The sequence below is a fragment of the Perca fluviatilis genome, chromosome 7, assembly GCF_010015445.1.
Source record: "Perca fluviatilis chromosome 7, GENO_Pfluv_1.0, whole genome shotgun sequence".
NCBI classification, from domain to species: domain Eukaryota; kingdom Metazoa; phylum Chordata; class Actinopteri; order Perciformes; family Percidae; genus Perca; species Perca fluviatilis.
The window spans coordinates 8,199,747-8,227,595 of NC_053118.1; the positions used below are offsets into that span (position 1 = coordinate 8,199,747).

The 27,849-nt window shown below is 43.7% G+C and overlaps 1 long non-coding RNA gene across 1 annotated transcript; it reads right to left on the reverse strand.

The window, feature by feature from the left end:
- Positions 1 to 1,597: 1,597 nt before the first annotated feature.
- On the reverse strand, positions 1,598 to 26,646 carry LOC120562830. The gene is made up of 3 exons (XR_005639854.1): positions 26,378 to 26,646; positions 16,417 to 16,487; positions 1,598 to 1,908 (listed from the first exon to the last, which is right to left on the reverse strand). It is a non-coding gene; the product is annotated as an uncharacterized LOC120562830 (long non-coding RNA).
- Between the last annotated feature and the right edge of the window lie 1,203 nt (positions 26,647 to 27,849).

The window sequence follows — 27,849 nt, forward strand, 5'->3', positions numbered from 1 at the left end:
ACATCTCCCGTCTCACACAATCTACCTCACCTTCGTCAATTTAAAACATTATTTTTCAACCGAAGAAAGTCTCGGTTTATTGTTAAGACTGTGAAAATACAGTACAGGCCAAAAGTTTGGACACACCTTCTCATTCAATGCTTTTCCTTTATTTTCATGACTATTTACATTGTAGATTCTCACTGAAGGCATCAAAACTATGAATGAACACATATGGAATTATGTACTTAACAAAAAAGTGTGAAATAACTGAAAACATGTCTTATATTTTAGATTCTTCAAAGTAGCCACCCTTTGCTTTTTTTGATAACTCTGCAAACCCTTGGTGTTCTCTCAATGAGCTTCATGAGGTAGTCACCTGAAATGGTTTTACCTTCACAGGTGTGCTTTGTCAGGGTTGATTAGTGTATTTTTTCCCCTTATTAATAAAAAAAGCAAAGGGTGGCTACTTTGAAGAATATAAAATATAAGACATGTTTTCAGTTATTTCACACTTTTTTGTTAAGTACATACTTCCATATGTGTTCATTCATAGTTTTGATGCCTTCAGTGGGAATCTACAATGTAAACAGTCATGAAAATAAAAAGGAAACGCATTGAATGAGAAGGGTGTCCAAACTTTTGGCCTGTACTGTACGTAATTAGAAAGACTACACACTTCATGGATGACGTCTGGCTGAAGCTACGATGTCTGTGTGTATTGTACCGGGGATGTAACGTTACTCTAATGAGCAGAGGATCTTGCTTGTTCTTTTGCTTATCTGCTGAGAACACTTGACTGGATAAAACACAGCAGTTAAGATAACGTTACATGTGTCGTTTAACAGAGCTAAGCTAGCTAGCTAGCGAGCGAGCAAGCCGAGCATCAAGCTGGGTGAGGTAGATTGTGTGAGACGGGAGATGTAGTTCACTGAGCGGTTTCACACACAACTAAGTGGTCATATGACAAACCTACGGCTAACTGAGACTTTCTTCGGTTGAAAAATTATCTTTTAAATTGACGAAAATCATATTTGTAATCCATGGCTCAATTCAAACGGGATTCAAAAAAATAATTTGCCTTTCCCCTGTTCACTAACATTCATATTTTTTCTGAGTTAAGGTCCCATGAGGTCCACCGGAAGGGGCGGGACTTTGGCTCTCTATTGGCCTCACTCTGATGTGCACAGGGCCGGCCCAAGACTTTTGGGGGCCCTAAGCAGGATTTGGTTTGGGGACTTTCCACATTGTAACGTTTTGCCACTGTACTTGGCACTAAACTAACGTGTGTATTGTAAATATTAGTTTAAGCACTCATAATGTGCAAATAAGCATTTAAAGACTAATGTGGGACCAATTAGCAGCAACACTTTATCTTTAAATAGACCGGCTCTGTTATAAGCTCAATTGTGAGACATTTCAAGCGCTCTTGGGGGCCCTCTGGTAGCCACGGGGCCCTAAGCAGCCGCTTACTTCGCTTTTGCGTCAGGCCGGCTCTGGATGTGCAGTATCTGAGGAGTGTACGCGTGTCACGCAGACAGCAGGAAGTGGTGGGGAGGAGCCCTGGTGTTGTGAAGAAGCCGTGTCACCACTTCAGCGGCCTGATTCACAACACCAGCTGACCCTCGCCACCCGCACACACACTCCCACACTGGGGGGGGGGGTCCATCTCAGAGGCATCGTCGCCACCGACTCAGGGACAGAAACAAGCCAGAGATAGAGAGCATCGATCTGCAGTAGTGGACGGAGAATACTCACCTGATGTCTTCCACTGACCGCAGTGTTAGGGAAGCTGGTTCCCAACCAGAAACCCCCTAACTGGACAGAGAGGCTAAAAGGGGGGCCGGGGAGCAGCATAGGCGTCTCCACTGGACGGCAGCTTTCTCCACTGCTCACTCACATGAGGCTGATGACATACCATGACTCCACCTGCAGAGAATAAGACACAAACAGGAACGTTAGCTTTCAAGTGAATGAAGTGTGTTTAATGAGTGCTTGAGCCATGGACATAAATCCCAGGGAATGTAGGAAACTGAAAACCGAAATGATGTGTGCGCTCATCTTTAGCAGACCTCAGTGGGACTGCACAACACACGGCAGGCCTCACATGTAACCAGTGCTCCATTTGGTTGCCTATTTATAAAGCGCTTTGGTATCGAGGACAGCGCCGTGATGGAGCTCAGAATAACTCTGGTTTCGCAGCGGCACGCCTTAATCCACCTTGAAGCAGCCCACTGTGTCTGAAAAGTGAAACCATGTCACAGTGATATGGGATATCACTTCAGTTTAACATGATGTCGTCTTATGATCAAGAGAAGGATTGTGGACTGGTCGGGCTGGTATGATTTTCAGCTAAATAAAGTCATCTAAAATAACAGAAATCTGTTTGAGTCATTCTATAACAATAAAATCCCTTTTCTTTAGATTGGAGTAAAGATAGACAACATCTGGTATGAGGCAGTGGTGGGGGAATCAGATTCTTTAGGACCAACAAAACTGTGTAAAAATACTCAATTACAAGTGAAAATACGCTTAAAGGTCCCATGACATACTGTATCTGAAGTCTCTTTTAGATAGACCTTAGTGGTCTCCTAATACTGTATCTGAAGTCTCTTTTATATAGACCTTAGTGGTCCCCTAATACTGTAGCTGAAGTCTCTTTTATATAGACCTTAGTGGTCCCCTAATACTGTATCTGAAGTCTCTTTTAGATAGACCTTAGTGGTCTCCTAATATCTGAAGTCTCTTTTATATAGGCCTTAGTGGTCCCCTAATACTGTATCTGAAGTCTCTTTTATATAGACCTTAGTGGTCCCCTAATACTGTATCTGAAGTCTCTTTTATATAGGCCTTAGTGGTCCCTTAATATTACTACAGTCGATTGTTTGACCACTTTGGGCCAACGGAACAAGATGGAGGCAACCACTGATATTTGATGACCTTACAATATGGCCGACACATCCGGCAGACGCGCAGCCACATTGGCGGTTCATTGGGAGTCCTGATGTTTCACTTTAGTGTTTGTCTTTAGCTGCTAAATGCTCACGTTGTTCCCCAGCTCTATGGGGCTGAGCTGGTAGTGTACAGAGGCTTTATCTCTGTTTGGCTGGAAAACATCTGCTGCAGGTTGATGAGAGCACGCTGAGAGAGGGGAGGGGGGATGCAGAGTCAGGTAATGACCCTTCACATTACATTGAGGGATGCAGCTTTAAATGTAGTGCTGGCGGTAAGCATATGTAGTTAAAAGTTCCACCATTGGCATTTAGTGTTCAACGAATCACATTTTCTGAAAACTGCACCTGATGCAGAAAGCTCTGTGTCATTCTAATGATGAGATGAGTCATGCTCGTGAGCTGTTGAGGGCTATTTGTGTGCGTCTATGACAGACAGTTAGCTTCAATTAAAGACGAATGACACCGACATGCGCTAAACACCTCAAAACATTTCAAATATTTCCTGGCAGCTACGGGAGGTACAGGTACCTCACTCACCTGTGCTGTCACATTAAATCACTTTTTTTTTCCTCATTTACAATTTCTCCTACTAAAAGGCAGGTAAAGGGTATTCAATATAGGCTCTATCTACCTACACAAATATACTATGAACTGTGCTTATCTTTGACCTGTTAAAATTTATTATTGCTCGGTGACCTGCAGGTGAGTGAGGTAGCTGTATCTCCCGTAGCTGCTGAGTTGACCACAATGTTCACATGTGTTCCACAGCTCTTGTTGTGAAATTGGTTTTAGCCTCTTGACCACTCCATTAACCACTGGTTTGTCCGATCCGGGACGGCTCGGGCCTTCACTAATTCCTCCACAAGCTGCCGTTGTCACACTCAACATAACGCCTTTTCTCCTAATCCCTTTTTTTTTTTTAATCAGGTTTCGCCGGCCTTTCTGCTCAAGCTTTTGTGCCAAAAGACAATTCTTTCACAGTTCTAATTAAACGGGCTGGGCCCCGGCACGGCGGAAGCTGTTGGCCGACACCCAGTGTCCTTCAGACAGAGAATATACACATAATGGAGAGAAACAATTCAGCGAGGAAGGTAAAAAAGAGGTGAACTGCTGTTGTGGTTGGTTTTTTTTAACTTCAGGGCCGCCGAAAGCACGCGAGGAAATAAAGAAGGGCCACTCGCCTCGCATACTGTATTTGCTGATTCCAGAGAGAGCTGGAGGTTTGGAAGTTTTTTCTTGGAGATGGAGCACAAATCAGAAGTTGCCTGAGGGATTATGAGCTGAAGCAGGTGGCGTGTGTGTGTGTGTGTTCTCAGTTAAAGTGAGTTATTTGAAGAGGTGCATCACAGTTTCAGTAAAGGTGACGGCAGTCAAGGATCTTTGGGGTAATGGCTAATTGAAATTCTTTCATCGATTTCCACTGTGATTGATCGGTGAGTAAGGTCCGACCCCTGTCTTCGGCTGCTCACATCTGCCGATATCGGCTTTGTGTATGTATGTGTTCATTTCAGTGTGTAGTAGTTTCTTTTCTTCCATCATCTTCCTTACAGCTCATCTATCCTAACACATCCACCCACATTGCTCCGTATTGCTCCTTTTGGTTTCCTCTAAATGTTAGAAATGATCAGGAGATTTTCCAACTGATCCTTTTCTTCCCACGGCATCCAAGCAAAGAACCAGATGTCATCCCCTTTCAAATTCTTTCTACATTTTTTCAAATGCATTCTATTTAAAAAAGCAATCAATTTATTTTGGCTTTCTTTGTCCCTCACACCTCTAGAATGTCTGTCCAAACCTTCTTCATTCTTAACCAGTCTGAGTCTGTCTCGAACCAAGCTGTCTGTCTGTCTGTCTGTGTCAGTCAGTCAGTCAGTCTGTCTGTCTGTCTGTCTGTCTGTCTGTGTCTGTGTCTGTCTGTCTGTCTGTCTGTCTGTGTCTCTGCCTGTCTGTCTCTGTCTGTCTGTGTCTCTGCCTGTCTGTTTCTCTGTCTGTCTGTTTGTCTGTCTGTGTCTCTGTCTGCCTGTCTGTCTGTCTGTGTCTCTGTCTGTCTGTCTCTCTATTTGTCTGTCTGTCTGTCTGTCTGTGTCTCTGTCTGTCTGTCTGTCTGTCTGTGTCTCTGTCTGTCTGTCTCTCTATTTGTCTGTCTGTCTGTCTGTCTGTCTCTCCTGCTGGTTTCCTCTGTGTTTTATTCATCTCAATATTCTGCTCAGCAGACAATTTTGGAATGATGAAACAAGACAATATAGACTTAACAGCGGGTAAATTCCTTGTGAAATCCAATGTATTCTCAAGGTGAGCATGATGCTTGTTTTATACATTTATTGCAATAGGACGGCGTACGAATTAAATCAATCCTGCATGTCTTTTACAGTTAGGTAAAAGTCTGTGTTTACCACAGTCTAAAACACAATGTTCAGTTGACTAAATGTTAAAGAAGTACGGAAAACAAACGTACAATTTGTATACTTTTTTTCCATTTATTGACTGAGTTTATAACAATGAACATGCAGCCAGTCCAGATGTTTATCTGGGTCAGCCTCATATCATTTCGGTTTCAGGTCTGCAGCAGGGACGATTGCAAATTTTGTGTCCCAACCCATCCTTTGTAGCCTGGCTGACACCAGACCCTCAGTTGTAACTGAGAGTGGGTCTGGGCGAGGTTCAACCACAGCTCATTTCCAACGGGGCGTCACCAACGGACGCCGCTCAAATGCCTCTGGGCGAAATTGGATAGTCCTTCAAACCAATCAGACCAACCGATCCGGGTGACGTAGCAGCGACAGAGGCATCAACGGGTTGCTGAGCTTCGGTAGCCGTGATGTTGAATGTAAACAAAAAGCTGCTTGTCGTCGCTGCGCTATCGTCATTGTGTAAAGCCCGCCTCAACGGTTGTGATTGGTGCCTCGATTTGGAAAAATTGGAAATGGGCTTGAATGGGCTCTTGGCCAGACGGACTTGCAGAGCAAATCTCAAATTTGCCGGAAGCTCGTCGGGGTTTACCCAGGCTAGATCCGTTGAATTGTCTCATCTCCTTTGTGTTCAGTGTCTTCTGTCTTCAGTGTACAGTCGTTTGTCAAATCCTCCAAATACATAGAGGCTGTGAAAGTATGCGAAAGTCATAATCGAATGCCTTGTGCAGCTCTGTATGACAGCGCTTGAAACACCCGTAATGAAGGCAGGGCGTGACACTCATTTACACACAGTAAAGCTGCGTTTCTGCTACACCTGAAGTTCCTGACAATCAGCACTGGCAGACCTTCAGATCCAGACCCTCAGATCCAGATCCTCGGATCCAGACCCTCGGCTCCAGACCCTCGGATACAGACCCTCAGATCCAGATCCAGACCCTCGGATCCAGACCCTCAGATCCAGATCCAGACCCTCAGATCCAGACCCTCAGATCCAGATCCTCAGATCCAGACACTCAGATCCAGACCCTCGGATCCAGATCCTTGGATCCAGACCCTCGGATCCAGACCCTCAGATCCAGACACCTCGGATCCAGACCCTCGGATCCAGACCCTCAGATCCAGACCCTTAGATCCAGATCCAGACCCTCAGATCCAGACACTCGGATCCAGACCCTCGGATCCAGACTCTCAGATCCAGATCCTCAGATCCAGACCCTCAGATCCAGATCCTCAGATCCAGATCCTCAGATCCAGAGCCTAAGAGCCAGATCCTCAGTGGCAGCCTGCAGCTTTGGCCACATCTTCTCTCAGTGCAGCCAAAAAAAGAAGAAAGCCTGGCCATGCTACACCCGGTTAAAACTGCTGTCCCCAGGGTTTTCGCCCCCCCTTACACACACACACACACACACACACACACACACACACACACACACACACACACACACACACACACACACACACACACACACACACACACAGAGAAACATTCTGCCTGCTGCTGGATAAAAGCAAGCCGTTTGTTTCCAACGGTGCATGCCTTGCCCATTTCATTTAGATCTTTCATTCAGATAGCTCCTCGCATTGGCATCATTGATTTAACACCATTCATTTTGTAAGGAGGGAAATGAGATGAGCTGAAGGTGGCTGACACTGACACTGAGGAATGGGGGAGAGCGGCAGGGACGGCGCATTCAGTCAAGTCATTCATTAAGTCCCATTCTTTTTTATAAATACATAAATTAAATGTATGCTCTATATAATCGTAGAGTCTTTTGATTGACGTTTGCCACCATTTTAAGTTCTATTCATTGCTTGAGCAGATGTTTTCCTGCTTTAAGGCTTTTTTGTGAGTCAATTTTGACTCTAATTTCCATCACATGCAGCTTATTCTTTAAGTCTGGCAAATTGAAACGGACATGTAGAATTGAAATGAAAGCTACTTCACAGCTACTATTGCGATGGGATCACACCAGCTGGACTCCATTGCATTGCCGTGTATGACACGCGCTATACAAATAACTTTGCCTAGCCTTGCCTTGTGCCCGTGCCCCTCGTAGCGCCTATCCCGGGGCGCTGCGTTTTAACCCCAACCTAACCCTAACCCAGACCACACCCTTCTTCTAACTCAGGCTTCACTTTGATCTTAACTACACACCTGTAAAGAGTTTGCATCTTGTACGGTTGAGACACAATTGCGGTGACAAACAGACTGACAGACAGACTGGCAAAGTACTCACATCCTCCTCTGTGGTAGTTTCTGCTACAGCAGTTAACACTCTCAAGGTGAGAACAGTACCAGCGTCACTGCTGCGGCTGGTACAAAACACAAAAGAGTTTTAACAAAGGAGCTGCATCAGCTTCCTGACTGACAGCGAGGAAGATGAGCTGCAGTCTGTGAGCAGACAGAGAGGCTGAGTGACATCGGCGGACAGCCAGACTGAGTCCAGTATTTTCAGCCCCATAATAAACTGGGGGTCTTATCACAGGAGGAGCAGCTGGCTGGCGAGCAGCGCAGGTGACAGAGACGATGCTGACAGCAGCCGGCCTGCCAATCCAGCATCTCTCTCTCTGGATCCGCGGGGAATTCAGCTGATTTGGAGATTGTGTGAGTTGCATTTGTGTAACCTAGAGAGGGTAAAATGAGACTTTCTGATGGCATGATGTAATGGGATCTTTATAATTAACTGATACAGCTGTTTAAGATGTACAGACAGAGACACATGAAATTCCTTCTTATTTTTACAGCGATGGAAAGTAACAATGCCAAATCATGCCAGGCGCGTGAAGTGTCCTGTTTCTATTTTCTGCCTTCCTGCTACCGGCGTCCTTGCTCAGACCACACCCATCTTTGAACTCGGCCTTCATTTTGCTCTCAACTTTAACAGGAAGCAGCAACGTTGAAATGTCTCCATTAGCAGGGCTTTATGTGAGAAGCTAACTTCACAACACTTCCAATCATGTCCCCCATGGGAAACAATGCACTGCATTGTTCTTTACTTTTAGCTTATGAGAATTCAAATTAGCCTGACATGGTTTCAAAGCTACTTGCAGGTACAGCCCCCAAATCTGCATTATTCACATTAGTATCTAATGTTAGCTCAAATGCTAACAAGTTTTAATGCATGTGAATGGAGAATGCTAAAACCATTTGCACGATACCCCTTTAGGAATAGTTCAATAAAAACACAGATTTGGGGGGTAGCAGATTTAGGTAGTTTGTTAGTGGATTATTCAAGCTTCAACCAAGTAAAGGTAGGGTCCATTTGATGGATAGTTTATAGGAAAACATTCAAGCTATGCTAACCATTTTACGGAGAATGCTAAAACCATTAGCACGATACCCCTTTAGGACTAGTTCAATAAAAACACAGATTTGGGGGGTAGCAGACTTAGGTAGTTTGTTAGTGGATTATTCAAGCTTCAACCAAGTAAAGGTAGGGTCCATTTGATGGATAGTTTATAGGAAAACATTCAAGCTATGCTAACCATTTCACGGAGAATGCTAAAACCATTAGCACCACAGTCTGTTATGACGTAAACGTAAAGCACGTACGCACTGATGATGTGACAAAGAAGGCATGTGATTGGACAACAAATATGTGACGCAAATTCCATTAGCCCCCCTCCACACAGGCAACTTTTAGCCCAGAGTTTAGTCGATTTCCGGAGCAGATACATATTTCCATGGTGTTTGGCCGTTCTAACATTTAAAACCTTGGTATCAATTGATACCGGAAAAGTCTCAGCTATGTCACAGCGCACAGCCCCAGTGTAAGTGCTGTTAAATATGTGCTGTGTTTATGATGCATAATTAATGCAAAATTCATAGTAAATTTATAGTTTATATTCATAGTCTCATACAGTAAATAAATAGGAAATGTGTTTAATGTAAAGGTTAAAATGAACGTGATGTAATAGTTAGATTTTAGTCCATTGTGTTTTTTGTTTCTCTCGGAACTAAAGTTCTCTGTTGTGGTTTCCACTGCTGCGGAATTTCTTAATGGACCAAAGGAAACCTAACGTGTGCACATGTTACGGCGCTCTGCTAATTGAGTTGGAGTTTCGCTGTTGTCGGAGGTCAAAGCGAACCGTGAAGGATTTTCAAAGGATTTAAGAACCTCTTTTCAGGACAAGCAGCCAACGAGGTATTTTATCGTACATGTGAAACTTTGTTTATATTCGCGCCAAGCGGAATTTGTACTTTATTTTCTTCGGTAATGTATAATTAATTTGACGTGCTAACTATGTTCATTCATGTAGTTCTCACGGCGTGACGTGGATGCATTAAGGACAGAAGAGCAATGAACGCCCGTTTCAAAGAACCAACCTGTGTCTGTGTTGTCGTGAAGACTACACCCAGTATTTCTTTACAGACAAGATACCATGCATAATATCGACATTCTGACTTGACAGGAGAGGGCAGAGAGAGGCAGTAGAAAGAAAAAAAAACTAACCAGGCAGAGAGCGGAGGGCAGAAGGGCCAGACAGAGGGCGCCCTGGTTGCAGCCCAGTTGACTGCCAACACAGACTGTACTCTGTCAAAGTCAGAAGTTTTACGCTCTCATTTTGAAAAGTTTGTGCAAAAAAATGGCTCGTCAGCCTGCAGGCTGTGTATCTCCAGACTATCTAAATCAGCATGGGAACAATCCACATTTACCTTCTATAGTATGTCGAAAAAAAGTCATAGTATAGTATGTCAATAAAAGTGATGAAAAAGTCATATATTGAAAAAGGTTATAGTAAGCCAAAAAAAGTGATAAAAAGTCATAGTATAACATGTCGAAAAAAGTGATGAAAAAGCCATTGTTTAGTATGTCTAAATACAAAATAAAAAAGTCACAGTATAGTATGTCAAAAAAGTGATAAAAAAGTCATAATGTAGTATGTCGAAAAAAGTCATAGCATAGTATGTCAAAAAAGTGACAAAAAAAGTCTTACGAAGTATTAGTATTACGAAAAAAGTGATAAAAAACTGAAAAAGGTTATAGTATAGTATGTCAAAAAGGGATAAAACAGTCATAGTATAGTATGTCGAAAAAGTTGCTAGAAAAGACATAGTATAGCAGGAAAATGACAGTATCTCCAGGTCCATCAGGACAGCGGCAGAGCAACAGGAAGAATAATTCATGTCTGTAAATAGCCGATTGTTTCTTTCTTACAGTCCAAACTTGAACCAGCCTCAGGCCTTACCACACCGTAACCCAAAGTCAGGGATGAAACACTGCCAGTAGTTTTCTTTGTACTCTGTAAAACTCTGGACTTTCTTGTGTAAGAAGGCAACTTTTAGTGCTTAATTAGTTCATCAAATCTTGTAGGGTGTGCCAAGGTCCCCACGGAAGACCAACAGCAGCCTGCTCATTAGAGGAAGCCACAAGTCTATGTCTGCCGCTCTGCATGGGCTGTTACCAAACTCTCTGTGGCACTGGACACACACACACACACACACACACACTCACACACACACACACATAAAACCTTGCCTTAAAGGATGATATTCTATACTTTTTCAAGTATTGTGTGTTTATCAAAGCATGAAATACTCACTAGAGCACCAAATGTGTTTTGAATCCAGTGCAGAAAATATTCCCCAACATAAGCACCATTTTCCTCTCTGTGTGTGACGTTTAATCCAACCTGATGGTTCAGGAAATGACTGAGCCTTTTTTAAAGGTGAAACTATGAAATATGGCACAAAATGGGACATGAAATTGTGCAATGAAATCGAAATATAGACGACATTGAAAGGACGAAATAGATACAGCGTGGATGTAATGTTAAGTTGCTTTAAGAATAAAAAAAAAAAAAGTAGTAAACTGTACAGTCCTATGCTTTGAAAGTATTCATGCCAATGAATTTATATACAGATGATTAAAATGTAAGGTCACACAGTACTTACAGCAAATACATTTGAGGTTCTTGTACTTGGAGTATTTCAGTTTGAATCTACTTTATAGTTGTACTCCACTAAATATTGTACCTTTTTTTACTCTATTTTAAAAAACATATCCAATTTTATCTTAAAGAGTTCATATTATGCTCATTTTCAGGTTCATAATTGTATTTAGAGGTTATATCAGAATAGGTTTACATGGTTTAATTTTCAGAAAACACCATATTTTTGTTGTACTGCACATTGCTGCAGCTCCTCTTTTCACCCTGTGTGTTGAGCTCTCTGTTTTAGCTAGAGAGTGAGGCATCTCACTTCTGTTCCATCTTTGTTGGGAGTCGCACATGCTCAGTACCTAGGTAAGGACTACTAGCCAGTCAGAAGCAGAGTATGAGGGCGTGCCCTGACAAGCAACCTAGCGTGATCCAAAACAAACCCGCTTCAGCCGGTAACCATGGCTACGGCTCAGCCGGTAACCATGGCTACAGCTCAGCCAGTACATGAGTCTGATCCTGAAACGCAGGCAGAACAACCCAAAACAACTTCACAACCTAGACTGGAGCAAGACGTTTCAGAGTGGTAAGCTATTTACATGTTAACAAATGAATCATTCATACGTAACCTTTTCATTCTGCACCGTCTCCTGGACATGGTGGTACGGCTCTCTGAACTCTGCGGACCTCCGCTCTAACTAGCTTGGTTTGAGGGCGTGGCACGCTAGCAGCTAGGCGAGCATTATAACGTGTGTTACAAAATGACACGCATTTGTCTCTGAAGTAAAGGCTGGACTACAATAGAGCTGTTTGGAGCAGTTTGGGAACAGTGTTTTCTGTTGGAGATGGTAAGTCCCTTTGGGGGGGACTTTGGGCTTTTTCACTTTGTAAACCTATAACGTGTACAAAAAATATAAATAACACTGTAAAGGAAAAGGAAAAAGCCAAACAGCATAATATGAGCACTTTAAACTACCCTCGTGTCTCATGTCCAGCTCTATCTCCACTGTACGGTAAATTAACCGTCATCGATCCAAAATAAAACTACCCTAAATTATTATTAAGTGGTTTACTGCAAACTCCTCAAAACTACAGTACCCATCTATATCCTGAGCCTTTTTAATCATGAAACAATAATAATAATAATAATAATAAATTGAATTTATATAGCGCTTTTCATGGACTCAATATATTTGTGAGCGTTTTTAAAGACTTGCATCTTCAGTAGACACCAATGAGCTTGGTGCTGACTGAAAGAGACAGACTAACACGTTGTTAGTTTTGATCTTTGATGCATTCTGTTTATTTATCATAAAGCCTCATGTGTATTCACTGAAATCTCTCAGCTGACTGTTGTTTTTTCCTCATTTCAGGAGCATTCCTGCCACCTGTGCCTCAGAGTCAGAGGCACAATATAACAAAGTGGCGCGTCACGTCAAAGGCAAGGCGAGGCCGTGGAGTCGCTGATCACCGCGAGGAGGGAGCGGGTTGGGTCGGAGCTGCAGAGAGACCGAGAATAGAAGAGAGAGACGAGTGGAAACTCGAGCCTGGGTTTCCTTTCAGACAAGATGTTTGGCAGGCGTGGCACACTGCAGCGGCACTGAACCAGCTGACAGACAGACAGAGAGAGAGAGAGACAATCACCCTCACACACACACACACACACACACGCACGCGCGCGCACACACACACACACACACGTACACACACACACGCATACACACACACACACACACACGCATACACACACACACACTTACACACACACACACACGCACGCATGCGCACACACATACACACCTCTGCAGAGCCGCACCATCATCTCTCCTCCCTTGCAGGTGCTGCTAGCATCCCATTTCTGGGTGAGTTTGTGTGTGTGTGTGTTTGTGTGTGTGTGTGTGTGTGTGTGTGTGTTGTCATCTGCAGAGCCAGTGGTGCCCAATTACAAGCACCTATTACAATGTTGCTTTTCCTAATTAGCTTCCGCGTGAACTCGGAGGCTCTGCGTCCCCAAATGTGTGTCACTAATACTAACTCCAATAATTTAAATGGGAGGTAAGTACCTTCGGGCTACGCTGCGGCTGGAGTCATTTCCAGGCCACATTAAATGATAGGATCTGCAATAAGACTGCAATATCACATCGCTGATGGAGCCAGGTGAAGGCTGTATTAATCCCGATGTAGAAATGATGGAAGAAAAAGACACTCGGATAGTGATTAAATGATTAATCCCACAAGGAGCTGCATGTGTGAGTTGTGTATTGATGCATTTATGCAATGATGTCATTTGCTAAATACTTCAAAAGGGTGCAGATGCAAACTGAATCCAGTGAGTCATGAGCAGATGCGAGGCAGGGTCATCACACCGAAATCAACTCAGCACTCGAAACTCGCTTTATCTCCAGCGACCCTCCAGAGGGCGCCTCAGCTGGATGCAGATTTCATTTTCATACTTCATAGATTATACAGGCGGGAACTGTACATCCTAGAGAGAGGCCATGGTGCTCTGTACAGTAGGTCACAATTATGGCAGTAGTTCTGCAGGACAGATTCAGGAGTTAAAGGTCCCATGACATGGTGCTCTTTGGATGCTTTTATATAGACCTTAGTGGTCCCCTAATACTGTATCTGAAGTCTCTTTTATATATGCCTTAGTGGTCCCCTAATACTGTATCTGAAGTCTCTTTTATATATGCCTTAGTGGTCCCCTAATACTGTATCTGAAGTCTCTTTTATATATGCCTTAGTGGTCCCCTAATACTGTATCTGAAGTCTCTTTTATATATGCCTTAGTGGTCCCCTAATACTGTATCTGAAGTCTCTTTTATATAGACCTTAGTGGTCCCCTAATACTGTATCTGAAGTCTCTTTAATATAGGCCTTAGTGGTCCCCTAATACTGTATCTGAAGTCTCTCTTTTATATATGCCTTAGTGGTCCCCTAATACTGTATCTGAAGTCTCTTTTATATAGACCTTAGTGGGCCCCTAATACTGTATCTTAAGTCTCTTTTATTATAGGCCTTAGTGGTCCCCTAATACTGTATCTGAAGTCTCTTTTATATAGGCCTTAGTGGTCCCCCAATACTGTATCTGAAGTTCCTTTAATATATAACCTTAGTGGTCCCCTAATACTGTATCTGAAGTCCCTTTTATATAGGCCTTAGTGGTCCCCTAATACTGTATCTGAAGTCTCTTTTATTATAGGCCTTAGTGGTCCCCTAATACTGTATCTGAAGTCTCTTTTATTATAGGCCTTAGTGGTCCCCTAATACTGTATCTGAAGTCTCTTTTATATAGGCCTTAGTGGTCCCCTAATACTGTATCTGAAGTCTCTTTTATATATGCCTTAGTGGTCCCCTAATACTGTATCTGAAGTCTCTTTTATTATAGACCTTAGTGGTCCCCTAATACTGTATCTGAAGTCTCTTTTATATAGACCTTAGTGGTCCCCTAATACTGTATCTGAAGTCTCTTTTATATAGACCTTAGTGGTCCCCTAATACTGTATCTTAAGTCTCTTTTATTATAGGCCTTAGTGGTCCCCTAATACTGTATCTGAAGTCTCTTTTATATAGGCCTTAGTGGTCCCCTAATACTGTATCTGAAGTCTCTTTTATATAGACCTTAGTGGTCCCCTAATACTGTATCTGAAGTCTCTTTTATATAGGCCTTAGTGGTCCCCTAATACTGTATCTGAAGTCTCTTTTATTATAGGCCTTAGTGGTCCCCTAATACTGTATCTGAAGTCTCTTTTATTATAGGCCTTAGTGGTCCCCTAATGTGCAGAATTACAGCCACTAGAGCCAGTCCCACAATGAGCTTTCCTTAGTTCGTGCCATTTCTGTGTTTGTAGCTAATGAGGAAGAGAGGGGGGGGGGGCAAGGTGGAGGGTGGGGGTGTGGCCTTGGGAACCACTGATGTAGTGGTTAGATGCATATAGGTTGGTGGACTCTATATGCAGCCATTACTGTGATATCTAGGGAACTGCAAAAAGTCTTAGTACGTAATTGATCTTTCCCACCATTCTTTAAAGGTACCCTGTGTAGTGTTTTGAGTATTTTATTAGCTAAAATCAATGTCTTTGTTCATAAATATGTCCTCATCGGTGTAAAATGACCTCTGCCAATGATCTGAATTATCATTGTGAGCGAATAATTTCTTATCTGTATTTACATTGGGATGGACAAGTCCAAGGAGGCTTCCATGTCGTTCCGCCATTTTGAAAACCTCTAATCGCTGAGAAGGGCCATAGAGCGCTAGCCTACCTGTCTAGTTAATCCGCGACACGTTTTCGTTCAGAGCCAGCGTCACGTGACTGAAACCAGCCGAAACGGGGGAGAAGGAGATCAGCGAGAGCCGCTTGTCACCGCCCCGGCAAATTTGAAAGCCTGCGCTGCACTTTAGTTCATAATGGAGGATCACAATTATGCCGAGCCACAGGAGAAGGAATTGCGAAAATTGGAAGACATGTTGTCATAGCTTCTTGGTACATAACGGCTACCGTAGATGCAACACGCATTTGAAAAAGCGAGGCGCTAGAGAGGGCTATTCGATGCAATTTCACTGCTAGATGGGAGAAATTCCTACACAGTGTCCCTTCAAACGAGCAAAGTGGCAGTTGGTCAAGGTAGGAAGTTACATACTGGCTGCTTTATAGGAAATGATTAAAGAGATCTCCTTGAGTCTCCCTAAGGCGGCTGGTTACTGTTCCTTATTGACAGGAAAGGGTCAGAGTAACCCTTACAGAGCTTTCATGCCCTGTTTCAGCTGAGTCACATGAGTTTCAGCCCCACTGTTGCCTCCGAACCACCCCTGACTCAACAAACAAACAGACACTTTTGTGCTCACAGTTACACAGGGAGGGATGTACAGGGTGACTCTGACCTGCCGGGGAACACATGAGCATAACAAGTGTGTAGGTTGATGGAAAATGCTAACAACAAACAGTACAGTGTATAGCTTTGGATTCATTCCAAATGTTTTTGATTCAGATTGTAGTCTTTTCTGTACAACAGCTCCAGTTACGCTCTTTCCTCTGTGAAAGGTCATTCTTCCTTCATAAATAAAGAATATGTTAATGTTAGAAACATGCTGTCTGTAAAGGCTTCAATTCTCAATGAAACCTGAAAAGGAGAAACAAACTAATTTCAATCGGATCAAATAAGTGCAATCAAACCCAAACAAAGCTGACCTTTATCTGCACATGTTGACGTGAACAGGCAGCAGAAGCAGTCACGTCCTCCCTCTCAGCCGGTCCAGGGCCTTGCAAGAAGAGAAAAAGGAAATGTCAAATGAATTAATTTGTTTTCCTTTAAGATTACAGTAACAGTAAAGGGTCAGTGGTGTGTCATTCACAGGACGGACTGTGACCCCTCACACACACACACACACACACACACATACACACACATAGTGCGTCTCACTATCTTTGTGGGAACCAGCCATTGACATAATGCATTCCCTAGCCCCTTACCTTAACCTTATCCATCACAACTAAATGCCTAACCTTAACCCTTACCCTCACCCTAACCATAACCTAATTCTATCCCTAATCCTAAAACCAAGTCTTAACCCTCAAACTGCCCTTTAATGTTGTTGGGGTCCAGCATTTTGGCCCCACAAAGCTGTCGGGACCCCACAAGTATACTGTATTCATGGTTTTTGGACCCCACGAATGTAGTTTAACGAGAACACACACACACAGACACACACACACACACACACACTGTAGCTTCATTACAGTAAATTCAGTGTAATACTTAAGAATTGTCAGTGATTAAACAGGCATTAGATGCATGTGTTTGTGTTTCTGTACATGTGTTGTGCCTTCATTTTGAGTGTTTGTGTGTGTGTGTGTGTGTGTGTGTGTGTGTGTGTGTGTGTGTGTGTGTGTATGTATTGTTAGCCTGTGTTGGTGCGTGCTCATTGGCAGTGTGTCTGTTCCAGGCGGTGCGGCTGTGATGAGCTCCCCTCTGCGTTGATAATAAGCTCATTAATCATGCAGCCATAAGGCCCGCATGCTCGCCCGTCTATCCCAGCTATGATTATCAACATTGATTGGCACGGGAGAAAAGCAGCCGCTGCCTCAGGACCTATGGAGGCAGAGGTTGTTGGCGTGCGAAAGCCGACGAGCGGAGGCTATCGATTTAAGCATGAAGGAGACTAAATGGAATCCCACTGTTGAGATGAGATGAGGCAGAGGGACGCGAGGAGACAGGAGGGCTTATGTCTTGACTTTGGTCTTATTCAGGATATTATAACAGGAATCAACTGAATATAATAATTCCACATGACAATAAAGGATTAACAAGCGTACAAGATGGTGGGAATTTGAATGGAAAGTCAAAGTATGTATATATTCCTTCAAAATATGTATATATTCTTTCAAAATATAATGACTCATCTGACCTGAATAGGCTAGATACATATAACTGGGGTCTGGATCTTATTCTGTTCACCCTCGCTAAAAAAAAAAAGATGTTATAAATGAAGGATTTTGATTTAAACAGAAAATAAATTATAAAACTGATCTTGCATTTGTACTATCGCTTTACTGCATACATAAACAGTTTTTCTGTTTTTGAGCACATCATAAAACCACAGATGATATTGTATATATAACAGGATATCCAATATGTTTGTGAATAGGCTGCAATCATTGAAAAAGTCATCACAACTGCCACAGTAACGTCTCCTTCCTTACAAAAACCTGAGTAAATACAGTAGGTAAGTGTGAAAATATGCTTGTTCATAATTTGGGTAAACCAACCCTCCAAACCTAGTGAGAGCCACTGAGCTCTATTCAATCCATGAACCATAATAAACCCTAATATGTAGCACTCTGAGGTACGTTAAGTTTAAATGCTGTACTTTGTGTTTAAACAACCCCTCACCTCCTCCACAGAAATGAGGATATGGAATTAGGGCAGGCTTAAAAAAAGAGATTGGAACAGAAAGACGAGCGCTGAGGCTCCAGGGTCTGGGCAGAAATACCTTGGTCTGCTCCTCAAATGGAAGCTACTGTGTCCTCACAGCTCTGTTAAACACACACACACACACACACACACACACACACACACACACACACACACCACACACACACATATACACACACACACAAAGGTTTGTCATTGACATAATGCATTCCCTAGCCCCTTACCCTAACCTTAACCATCACAACTAAATGCCTAACCTTAACCCTTCCCCTCACCCTAACCATAACCTAATTCTAACACCAAGTCTTAACCCTCAAATAGCCCTTTAAACTTGTGGGGTCCAGCATTTTGGCCCCACAAAGCTGTCGGGACCCCACAAGTATACTGGACTCCCGGTTTTTGGACCCCACGAATATAGTTAAACAAGCCCACACACTCACTCACACACACACACACACACAAAAGCAAGCCTTTGAGTATTGACTCACAAACTAGTCAGCACTCGATATGGGCATCGCACACATTCTGCTATTAACAACAGCTGAAAAGATTGATTCCTGTTCTTCTCTTCTGAAGTGATTTGATCCGTGTGAGACTCTCAACAGAAATCATTCAAGTCTTTAGAAAAGCGACAAACAAGAGCCTTCGCATCTTCTAAAGCCCTAAGCGGCTTTTCAAAGCCCTCTGATTTCAAGTTTCTGTTGGGATGAAGAGGCTTTTTTTTCAGACAGCTGTTTATACTTCTGTTCTCCATGAAATCTTGCACCTGGTTAACTTCGCCTCCACCCTCCACCCTCCACCCTCCACCCTCCACCCTCCACCCTAACCCTCCAGCATCCACCTTCCCACAAGACACACAGTTTTAATTCAATTCCAATTTTATTTATAGTGTCAAATCACAACAGGAGTTATCGCAGGACACTTTACAGTTAGAGTAGGTCTAGACCACAAGGACCCCCCCCCAATCCCACAAGAGCAAGCATTTGGTGTGACAGTGGTGAGGAAAAACTTCCTTCCTTCCTTTACAGGTAGAAACCTCAGACAGACCCAGGCTCTTGGTGGGCGGTGATCTGCCGCTGCTGGCTGGGACACAGAGACACTGACACAGATATACAGTACAGCTCAACCAAAAACAGCAGAGAAAGGCAGAGTTAAGGAGAGGACACACACACACACACACACACAAACACACACACAAACCCTCTGATAAAACCCACTAGCAAACTGTCACTCAATTAATGTCTCGTTTTATCTGGGATATAACATACCTCCTGTACCCCCACACACACACACACACACACACACACTCACACACACACACTCACACACACACACACACACACACACACGTTCTCCTTCTCCTCTAAGTAGCTCAGCAGAGTGTGTGGGATTACGTGCTGTGGGGGTAATAACTTCCACATTGAAAAATGCAAGATTGAGCTTCTGCATGTTCACAAAGACTTCAGCTCTTATAAATAGAGCTGCCTCACACTTTGTATACATCGCCAGACTTAAACCGTGGCTGTCTTTTTTAGTTTTATTTTCAGTTTTATTATTTTAAAATTGCCAGCATGCTGTTTCTATTTCACATGTTTCTGCTGCAGAGTTTATTGCATGCCAGACCTGTCTCGAACAGTGTTTTCAGGGTGTAAATGGTGGATTGGAAACTGCTGACATTCGGGTGGCAGATACTGCTCTCTTGCCCGCCGGCGCCCTAAATCCCCTGTTAGGAGGAGCGCGGTGTGAAATCCATTTACAACAGATTCCTGCAGAAAAGCTTGTCATCGCATTGAAAACATCCCCCTGAAATATGGAAGAAGCCTTTTACTGTAAATGTGAAGAAAAAAAAAGTATGATATTCTTCTCTTGCCATATTTCTCTCAGATTTCTGAATACAAAACTGGAAACAAAAAATTGATCGCTGAAAACATTCGTTGTGCATTCAGTCCAACGACCCATGTCTCTACAAGAATCCCGGCGTCACAAAACCTCAGGAGGAGGGGCCTGGAGTCGATACTCTCTGTCTTTTGTCTGAGGAGAAAAGTCTCATGCTGTACAGCTGCTCTTGAATGCAGCATTATCATCAGTAATGTCAAAAGAGTTCATACACTCTCTTTTTGTTCAGAAAGATAATTGACAAATTTTCTTTTGAACCGAAAGCACTGTTTGATGGTTGTAGTATTCTCCAGCATCAGTTTAAGCCAATCAGAAGTGGTCCTCATGAGAGTGTGTGTGTGTGTGTGTGTGTGTGTGTGTGTGTGTGTGTGTGTGTGTGTGTGTGTGTGTGTGTGTGTGTGTGTGTTCTGCAATGCTATTTCAGGTCTGTCTGCCTTTGTGTCAAACAAAGGGCTGTCTGTATGTCTGTCTGTCTGTCTATCTGCCTGTCTGCCTGTCTGGGGGGGGGGGGGTCATCAGGCATGAGAATATACTCCACAGCTCTCCTCCTTCATTTTCCATCCTTTGTGCTCATACATCTTTCATTCTGCTGTTCTTTTCCTTCATTTTAATGCGTCATCTCCATGACCCCTTACCTTTCACCCTCCTCTTTTCCAATGCCTCTGTCCCCCTCCCCCGCTCTCCCTCTCTGTCCCTCAGATGTCATCCAACACACAGCCGGGAGCTAATATTAGCCAGCAACTGATTACAATGGAAGGTTTACCACCCATTCTCTGGTGGGAGACAATCGTTGATATGCTGCTGCTGCTGCTGCTGTGTAGGATGCATCCTTACAGTGTGCACTGCATTTGATTCTACGTGTGGGTGTTTGTGTGAGTGTGAGTGTGTGTGTGTGTGTGTGTGTGTGTGTGTGAGAGAGAGAGCTGAGCGTGGGAAGACAATGAAAAATGGAGGGTGTATCCTCAGGGAACCCTGTCTTAAACTGTTTTGACAAATTGGGACTGAGGGTATGTTATCTCTCTCTCACACACACACACACACACACACACACACACACACACACAAAAAACACACAAAAAAAACACACACACACACACCCATCACACTGACAAATGACACATGGTAGGTGTGGATGATGGAGTTACTCTGAGCTAATAAGCTCTTTAATGTGTTCTAACCTGCTTAGCCACTAAGTACCAAAGTGCTCAAAGTAGAGAAAGGTTAGCAACACTGAGTGTAAGCCAAGCAATGGGAACAAAGAAATATGAGCGTACAGTTAATATCCATCACTTTGATAGTTAGAATTCAAATATCCAATCATAAAGAGACAGAAGAATAATAATATTCATTTACAGTATCATAAATCTAAATGTGATAATGCAATGCAGCCAATTACTGAAGAAATCCAGCAACACAAAGACGAAGAACAAGAAAAGAGCTTACCTTTCAGTTCAACAGCCACGGAGAGTACACACACACACACACACACACACACACACACGCACGCACCGCACGCACACACACACACGCACACACACGCACACACAAAGTCATCACACATGTGATACCATGCGCTCACACACAATGTGCGAGGAGGGAGAAACGAAAACCCATCATTGTTCTCATAATCCCTCCCACAAGGATGTGTAGCTCTGTCTGGATGGAAATATGTAGGAGTACTCACACACACACACACACACGCACGCACACACACACGCACACGCACGCACGCACGCACATACACACAAACACACAGACTGTGATCATGTGATCATGTGATGAGCATGTGGTGTCTCTACTGCATGTGTGCATGTCATGTGATGTCTGATGTTAATTTTCATCCGTGCATGTGTGCATTATTACACACAAGGCCTGTGTGTGAATTCATACATACAGTATATGTGTGTCTATGTGTCTATGTGTGTGTGTGTGTGTGTGTGTGTGTGTGTGTGTGTGTGTGTGTGTGTCACCTTTACAACCCATTGCTCTGCACGGCCATCGGGTTGTAGTAGGGGGGGGGGATTTACAGGATTGTATGAGAGGTGGTGCTGTTCTGAACCAGGCCGCTCTGGGCTATTTTCTGCTGACTGGTGTTTGAGTCCAGCCCAGTCGCCCACTCATCACTTTACTCTCTGAATATGCAGACGTAAATCTCACTAAAACAGTGGACTGCTACCTTTTAGTGTGTGATGGTGAGATGCAAGAGTGTGTGTGTGTGTGTGTGTGTGTGTGTGTGTGTGTGTGTGTGTGTGTGTGTGTGTGTGTGTGTGTGTGTGCAAGAGGGAAAGGAGCAGCGCCGCGGCGAAAACAGAGAAGGTTTTAAGCTCGGGATTCTATTGGAGCGACATCAACAATCTGTCCAACTAATTAGGCAATTAGGCTGTCGTCCTCGACACCACATACACATATTCAGCAAGTCAGCTATCGTTGAAAACATGCTTCTGCTTCTTATTTGTTAATGTGCACGCGTGTTTGATATCCTTAGGATATTTCCCTTTGTGCTGTAAATTTGATGCTCTGCAAATCATATCTTACACTGTTTTAATGAACTACTTCCACTGAAAACGCTTCGACAGCTTCCTTAATAGTTTTGTTAAACACGTTTTCAAATATGTAATTAATTCAAATAGAAGGGTGCAAATGAAGTCACATTGGAGATTATTAACACAGCAATGAAACTGAAATTGAAACAATTTTACAACATGTTTCAGTGCTCGCTGCAGAGTACAGATGTGTTGAAACACTCATTAAAAATCTAATTAAATTGGACTGTCTTTGTTATCGACTCTGTGATGTAGAACAAAGGATTTAAATGTCCTCTGAGTGACACACACACATACACACACACACACACACACACCAATGACACATGTTCAAATGCGTGCCTTATGTTGCTGGTGTAGGGGAATTATTTGTTATTTCATTACACTTTTACAGTTATTTGACTTATATGTGTTTCATGCAGCAGGGTGGTATTAAAGTCTGCATTAAGCAGCATTACCCATGTGTCTGCCCGCCTCAACTGACTTATATTTAATGCACAAACATGGCTAGTTTGTGCATAAGTAGAGTTACATTGCCATTGACTACGTTTACATGCAGCCAATAACCCGTTCAAAACTGGAATATTAGCAATAACCCGGTCGCGCACGGTCATTTAGATTACTCCTTCCTGCGTATAACATATAAATATGATTGTTTTATAAAAATAAACTGTTTTATTCACTCACGTGTTGTCTGTGTTCAACAGAAATCTGACATCTTTTGTACTTTTTCTACTAATGAATAAAATAATTTGGGAAATAAAATGTCATATTTCATAAAACACCTTGAAACACAAAGTATAAAACTAAAAGGTAACAATATGTGACAGAAAAGTTTGAAAAAAGGAATCAATGATGTATTAAAGTATTTCAGCACAGCCAAGATAAGGAACTGTTTCTATACAACATACCAACATACATACACACACACACACACACACACACACACACACACACACACACACACACACACACACACAGGTTTGTGGCACTATCTTTGTGGGGACCCGTCATTGATATAATGCATTCCTTAGCCCCCTAATCTTAATCATCACAACTAAATGCCTAACCTTAACCCTTACCCTCACCCTAACCATAACCTAATTCTATCCCTAATCCTAAAACCGAGTCTTAACCTTCAAACAGCCCTTTAAAGTTGTGGGGTCCAGCATTTTGGCCCCACAAAGCTGTCGGGTCCCCACAAGTATACTGGACTCCCGGTCTTTGGACCCCACGAATATAGTTAAACAAGAACACATACACACACACACACACACACACACAGTAGAGGCGTGCATGTGTATTTTTGTCAGTTTGTGTAACATACTGTATAGACAATCAATAATATCAGCTGATAAGATCCCTGTGTATTTTACGTTGCCCCGCCCAGTGGCCCTCACTCATGCACACCGTACAGTATGTAGCCTGCAATGCTCTCCTTCATCCTGCTGACACACAGCCACAGGGCCACTGTCAGTGCTCATACAAAACCTAAAAAAGGGAGCCACTGCTGCAGAATCCTCACATGATTCACTGCACAGAGAGAGCAGCACAGCCAGGCTGAGGTGGCAGCCAGGTGCCGACCCGGGGAGGGATGACCAAGCATTCAGCACTACTGTACTGCTCATCAAATCAAAACAAACTCATTGAATTGGGGACGTAGATTTTTTTGAGGACCGCTGCTTTGATATCAACCCTTTTTTCTTTTTTTTAAATACAAATACAGCATTTCGCAAACTCTGATCAGATCACACAGCTGATGAACATGTGAATAAGCAGCGGTCGAATAAGATAATAATAATAATAATAATAATAAATTGAATTTATATAGCGCTTTTCATGGACTCAAAGTCGCTTAAGATGAACGAATGAGAGATGTTCTAATGTTTTATGGTGCGTTCACACACACACACACACACACACACACACACACACACACACACACACACACACACACACACACACACACACACACACACAGGTTTGTGGCACTATCTTTGTGGGGACCCGTCATTGACATTATGCATACCCTAGCCCCTTACCCTAACCTTAACCATCACAACTAAATGCCTAACCTTAACCCTTACCCTCACCCTAACCATAACCTAATTCTAACCCTAACCCTACAACCAAGTCTTAACCCTCAAACAGCCCTTTAAACTTGTGGGGTCCAGCATTTTGGCCCCACAAAGCTGTCGGGACCCCACAAGTATACTGGACTCCCGGCTTTTGGACCCCACGAATATAGATAAACAAGCACACACACACACACACACTTCCTCCTGGCTCTGCCATTTAATGCAAATGAGATTTTGAGCACAAAACCATTTAAAAACATGTTTGATATTTCACTTTTCCGGACGCACCCTAAACAATCCGAAGCGATCAGATGTCTAAATCTTTTCCTCAGACGTTGAACAGGAGCCGTGTCTTTCTGTAAAGGGTTAAACACGTACTTGTGTCTCAGTGTAAACGAGCCAAACTTAATGAAACAAAAAAAAAACGGCACAGCCTTGAGACCCGGAGCAGAATTCCGTTTAGTTAATGGATTAATACATGAAATATACAAAACGAAAGAGCGTTAATAACACGTGTCGGCAGCAGCCAGCGGAAGTTTTTTTTTTTCAGACAAAGTATAAACACTGACCCCGCCTTGTTTGCACATTTCCCGCAGAATGATTTTGTCTCGTGGTTTTTTTTTTTTTGTGTGTGTGTGTGCAGCAGACGCTCAACGAACAGGATGAAGAAAAGGATCACGACGGTCTCTTCAGACCAGGTGAGCCCCAAAAATATCCATGACAACCACTCACCATGGAGACCCCTCTCACCATGACGACCTCTGTCCCCTCGCGGCTGTCCTCCTGAGACCCTTCTCTCTTCCATGTCTCCCCTCATGCTTCCTCCCACCAACCGGATCTACGGTCTGCTGCAGCCTGGACACAACCACCAGCAGAAGAGTCCCTAACCGAGGATTAAGGGCCCGATGCGCCCTTATTTTCCAAACTGCGCTGTTTGTGTGCACAAATGAGAGGACCATTGTGTGCTGCAGGAATGTGCGTGCACTTCAGTGTGTATTCCAGCAGAAGTACAACCCAAACACACACACACACACACACAACCACACACAGCTTCTTAAAGCATCTCTTTGTCTCTGGGGGTTGCGTAATGATTCCCTGACAGCCTGTCAGACATCATATGAAATTGATTCCACACAGCCAAAGCTCAACCCCTCACTTCCTGCGCCATTATCCGTTTCCCTGGACGACCTGGGCTCTGTTATCTCATCTCATCTCATCTCATCTCATCTCATCTCATCGGATGGCCCACCTCGGTCCTATGCAGGGCCAAACGGAGACGAAGAGAAGTACGGACAAACGCAGGACGTCAAAGTGCAGGAAACAATGTCGGGACCACTTCTTGGCGCGGAAGTCCAGCTATGAATGCGACACCTTTCAGCTCCTCCTTCTTTTTTTTAAAGCAGCGCGGAGCCTTTGACCTGCAGGTGTGGCCCGATCGGAAACAGCTGCACTCGCCAGTGTAGAACCTTTTAATCTGACCGGAGCCATTATCATCCCGAGAAACATACTTTCCCTCTACACTTAACGCCAAACATCGTACATTCAAGTGTCCACTGCGTGAGTTAGAGTTTAGCCTCTGGGTCTCGCAGAAAATAGTGCTCATACGTTACGATGCTGTTGGTGTGTCAACCAGTGAATGAGTGTGTACGTACAGTGTATCCGACGCACATGCATGTGTAGCAGAGCAGTGTGTGACTTACCCCCCGGCGGTCCCTGAGGGCTGATGCTCTGACAGCGCCTTCATCTACAGTAGGTTCACTATCCCTCAAAACTATCCCTCTCTCTCTCTCTCTCTTTCTCCTGCTACTGTCCTCTACTGTTTCCCACTTCCTTCTTTCTTTCTTTCTTTCTTCTTTTCTAACTCTCATACTTCCCTTCCCACTGCATCTCCTACTCTTTTTCTTCCATTTCTCCCTCTTTCTTTTCTCTCCATCCCCTGTCTCTCCTCCAGCAGCTCGGTATGGCTGTCTCTCGGCTGGCACAGAGAGCAGGCAGACACATGGGAGGGCTGTTTTGTAATCCAGCAGGTCATACCACCCTGGCACGGGGGAGGGGAGGAGGGAGGGAGGGAGGGAGGGAAGACTGAGCAGGCCTATATTGCTACCTTCCAACGTATACCTTTGCTGCATCCCTCCGTCTGCCAGCTGATGGTCTCTCCCTCTTTTTTTTCCCACCGCCGACGGGAGGTCTCGCCTCGCTACATCCTCTCTTGTGCGTTGAGGTTTCAGGGATGAGCAGGGAAGGGGAGGAAGGAAGGAAACAAGGAAGTGAGGAAGGAAGAGAGAAAGAAATGTGGGGGAAGAAGAGTGGTAATAAAAGGAGAGAGCAGAGGAAAGGGATGGGAATGAAAAGAAAGATGAGTAGAGGATGCGTACTGGGGCGCTCAAGGGTTGTAGACTGAATCAATGAAGCCTCTTAGCTCAGGAAATGTTTTTAAGTGTAGGAAATAAATGTATGATACGAAATGAACAAAGAGCCCGCTCATGGATTTGAGATGCTGTACACTTTCGGTTACAAGCAGCCGCACAGCTGGCGGCGCTGACTGTGTGAGAGAGAGAGAGAGAGAGAGAGAGAGAGAGAGAGAGAGAGAGAGAGAGAGAGAGAGATGGACGAGCAGAGAGGAAGCCAGTGAGAGACAGGGAAAGACGGAGGCTAGGTCTGAGGGTGAATGAGCGTCTCTCCATCCTCACTCCCCCCATCCCCCCAGTCAGCTGAGGGAGATGGTGTTCTGCAACAGGCAGCCCAACCCCGTCGCCACACACACACACACACACACACACACACACACACACACACAGCGTTATGTATCTACAGCGCCTGGACTGCCTAATAGATGCTTTCTGTAATGCTCAGTTGGCAAGGCAACTATTTATGCTTACGCAACCACACTCAAATGTTCAACCAAGACCTTCGTTTGATTTGCAAACTACACATCTGTTGTCCTAAAGGAATTGATTTCGTTTTATAGTCTTTAAATTATTCATTCTTCTTTCCATAAATTACATTACATGTCATTTAGCTGATGCTTTTATCCAAAGCGACTTACAATTGCTATACATGTCAGAGGCACGCCTCTGGAGCAAACAGGGGTTAAGTGTCTCGCTCAGGGTGGGAATTGAACCCAGGTCTCCCACAACCGAGGCATGGGTCACATCCACTGTGCCATCACCAC